The sequence below is a fragment of the Pteropus alecto genome, unplaced genomic scaffold (assembly GCF_000325575.1).
Source record: "Pteropus alecto unplaced genomic scaffold, ASM32557v1 scaffold87, whole genome shotgun sequence".
NCBI classification, from domain to species: Eukaryota; Metazoa; Chordata; class Mammalia; order Chiroptera; family Pteropodidae; genus Pteropus; species Pteropus alecto.
The window spans coordinates 119,251-123,283 of record NW_006443225.1 but is presented as its reverse complement, the minus strand read 5'-3'; the positions used below and the strand labels follow the sequence as shown (position 1 = coordinate 123,283).

General features: G+C 39.5%; 1 protein-coding gene across 7 annotated transcripts in view; it reads left to right on the top strand.

The window, feature by feature from the left end:
* Positions 1–4,033, top strand: part of LOC102897725 (suppression of tumorigenicity 18 protein) — a 262,470-nt gene that overhangs the window by 219,372 nt on the left and 39,065 nt on the right. The gene's annotated exons all lie outside the window — the stretch shown is intronic.

Below are 4,033 nucleotides of genomic sequence, written 5' to 3'. Positions count from 1 at the left end.
GGTTCACCCGAGGGTGGAAGAGTGGCCACTTCTGACGGCAGTGTGCCAAAGTTGGGGGAGAAGTGAGCTATGAGAGTCTTTTGGGGAGATTTATAGATTTCAAACCTATTTTCGTGTTGAGGAGTTTGGCACACAAGAAAAGAGGATCGCCATTAAAATCAGTCTGAACAATGGAAGCTTTTCACTGTCTGAGAATCAAAGGTGGTAGGAAATATTTGATTAAAAAGACTTGTAAAAAATTGAAAAATTGACTCAGGAAACTTTATTATTGTGCATGTTACTATCGTATAACATAAAATAGCCCAAGTTGCTGTAGTATGTGCTCTAAGGACACGTAGTAAAACCTGGACATATTAAATCAACAAGAGATAGTTTAGGGGGACTTGAAAACTGAGGGCATTCAAATCCAAAATCAAATTCTGTGAAGTTTATGAGGATGCCACATTTCTGAAGCCCCTGAAGTTAATCACATTTCTCTAATAACCTTGCCTTTCCAACTAACAACGACAAGTCAACATTCATGTTTATGACACTTTGATGGAAACAAGAAACAGAGACCCTCCAGGTCTTGCCCTTGAGGAAGAGGGCCTGATCACACTGCAGTGTCACCGTAATCCTCAGAGGGAGGTGGGACAGCCCCTGCCGTCAACAGGAGCCAGTAACTCCTATCGACACAAAGGGCTCAGTTAAAATAAATCATTTCTCCATCTAGATGGCTGAAGCCAGCTGATAAAGCATGTAGGCTTATTCAGAGAAGAGATTTTACCCTAGCTTTAAGTAGAGGATGCCCTGGGTTAAACTCTAAACCTGAGACTCAGGCGATTAAACGAGATAGCTCTCTTTTTCCCTTTAAGCACAGCCCCATCCCCGTTGTGGTCAGCTGCTCACCTGTGCCGTGCCAGGCCTTCAGGAGAGCGGGAACACAGTGCCATGGAGCATTTGACAGAAGAATCAGAATTAGCTTCTGGACAGATCTGAGCCAAGTAAACCCCAGGAAGAGTTGGTGGCCAAAAACCACTCAAAAACAATTTTTAAACAAATGAGGTTCTTAAACAAAGAAAAATACCACTTCTAAAAAATATAAAGAAAATACCAAGCTATCTAAATTCAAAGGAATTTGAGTCAGAATACTTACATAAATAAATAATCTAGATACTTTAAAACGCAACTTCAGTTATTTTTAAATTCATTTTTAAAACCTGAATAAATTTCTTTTTCAAAGGTATATTATAATATACCTGCAGCTAGTTGGAGAAATACTAAAGTATCTTCCTTCTTAGTGCTTTATTATTTGTTTGTATAGGCTGTTCTATTAAAATTAAAGTACCAATATTATAATGATTAATGCTACTTAAATCACTTGAGTAAATGGTTCTAGGTTGAATGCTTCCCATGTGCATGCATAGATATTTTTTATTCCTCAGAATTCTGCCTTTAGCCTTCAGTTCTTCTGTGTTCTATTATTTGCTGAAACCAAACAATGAATCAAACAACAATGATTAAAATTTGAGGACATTTTCCCTCATCAATGTATGTTTTTCTTTTTAAAACACATTTCTAGTCAGAAACATGACTAGTAAATAGTCACATTTCAAAACTTCGAATAACCAACTTCTGGGGTGCGTTTTTATGCTCCTGTTAGGAGCACCCTGTGTGTCGGGGTTGCCCCCACGGAGCAGATGCACCTGTTCAGGGTGACAAGGAGTGCCACGGCAGTTCTCAACCTCCAAACTGCCAACCAAGTCTTAACTGCAAAAGTCAAACCATTGATGTGATGATGAGGAGGGAAGAGACAGAACGTGCACAGATCGACTTTTAGAAGGAGCTTGTTGTTCTGGCAGCTTTAAACACCATTTTCCCATGAAAATTGTCCCGTTTGATATAGTGGTTGTTAAAACAGGATAAATATGGTCCCCTACAATGTCATTTTGTGCAGAATCCTTTTTCCAGGCGTGCATTCGCACACAACTGTAACAATTTGCAGAATTCTGTCATAGTTGGATCCTATTTTCTGAATATAGAAGAGAACCTCATAAATTCCAGAAACCACAAAAAAGTAATTATTGTAGCAAAAAAAAAAATGAGACAAAGCCAAAGTAATTAATCCTGAAAAATGGCCTCTGATCAAACAGTGCCCAATGTGGGTCATTTCTATTGTCAGTGTTGCACTTTGCTCTGTGTCTTTTACTTAACATTGGATTAAGTATAAACTGTCTTCCCCTCCACATTGAACATTAGCCTGATTCTCTCTCCACTATGATTTTTTTTCCTCCACGGCAGGTTGTTAGTATGTTTATTTCTGGTAGCAAAATCCATAGAGCTCTTGAGTTCTCTATTAAGAACAAAAGAGCTAGAGATAAACAGCTTTTCCCTACCTTGACTTGTATAGCCAAGCATTTCTGATATAGCAGAAGGACATTTTGGCAGATGGACTCTTAGCTATACCAAAAAAAGGTCATTAGGTGCTGGACTACTCAAGCCCAAGTTAGATTCCAGCACAGATTCTGCCTTCAAGGAGCTTACAGTCAAAGGACAGAAAAAGTGGTTGTCCAGGTGGAGAGCTGGGCTTTCAGAGGTAATGTTTATTCTCATGTCCAGGACAGGCCTGGGTGGCTTTGCAGGGTTTTTGATGGGAACTTGAGCGAGGGCTGATTTCTTATTTCCTTTCTGCCTCCATCAGTCCTTTCTTCTACATAACCAGCTTCTGTGACGTAGCACAAAGAGCCCAATAGGAGGACAAAACCCAGATCATGATGTCACACGGGCACAACCTTTTTAAAAACAAGCTTAAGTACACTACCTTCATATCCACTTGTTGGGGTTAATACAGATTTTTTTCTCAACTAATTCCAAGTTTAGTGGGAGATCTGAATTCATGATTTGCAAAATCCCCACTCTTATAGAAGATAAAATAAGCAGAGGCCATTTTCAGAGAGGCAAGAGAAGTCTGAGTTCCTACACACTAAAAACAATGAAGGGCAGATGATATGAACGTGTTAATATGTTCTCCTTCTGAAGCTTCTCGGCCTTGAGTGGCTGTCTGCCTAACACTGAAACACTCCCTTCATCAGCCTCTTCCCAACCAAGTACTGAGTTATTAGTGCTAACATGGCCCGTTATTGCTCAAACTCAAGTCCATTATATCCTCAATGTAAGTCTTATTTGACTTATTTGACTTATTTGTTAATATACAATCCAGCATTACACATCTACACTGCCAGAGATCACCTGTACGTGTATTAAGTATCTCTTTGAGGAATCAAGTCAGGAGAAAAATTTGTGATATCAATACTCAGTGGATATCATAATAATTAAAGCTAATTTTGTCTGAAGTATGAACCTTCTTTGGAGTCTAGTACTTTCATTGGTTCTAAGATTTTTATAATGTCCTTTATTTCAATTTGGAATTAATATGAGTTTGTAAAACATCCATGGACCACAGCTCCAAACACTCTCTCTCCAGTCCAGCAACTGTTTCTACTGATACAGGAACAGCATTCAGTCATAACGGGTGGCAGGCACTGAGTGAACATCCCGGTTTGAGTTTGCAGAGCACTTTTCTCCGGCCCCGTAAGAGCGTGTGCCAGCACATGTCAGGGGCTCTCCCCATTTTAACTCCTTCCTCCCACCCTCATCAACAGAGGTAGAAACATACTTCATAGTCTATCTTTATCCTGATCACTGCTGCTTGCCAAGCATTCTGTTGTTTGTTTTGGTGTTTTCCCCACCTGTTTAGACAAAGTGGCATATGCACAGTGTGCCTTAAAAGAAAACAAAAAATTGACACTTGCTTGAAATGTTTAAAGTTCAAAGTCTGTTTTGTGCTTGAACAAGGCCTGGAAACAACATGATATCATATCTCCATTCTTGCTGCCTGATATCAGAAATAGCCTGGTGGCTCTCAAGATAATTAGAATCCAAAATTGGCCTTTTCAGTAACTTTAACATCAGGACAGATTATACTATACACTCTGAGTGAAATGCTATGAGGAGCTCAGGTCAAGGATCTCAGGGAACTGACTCATACATGTGT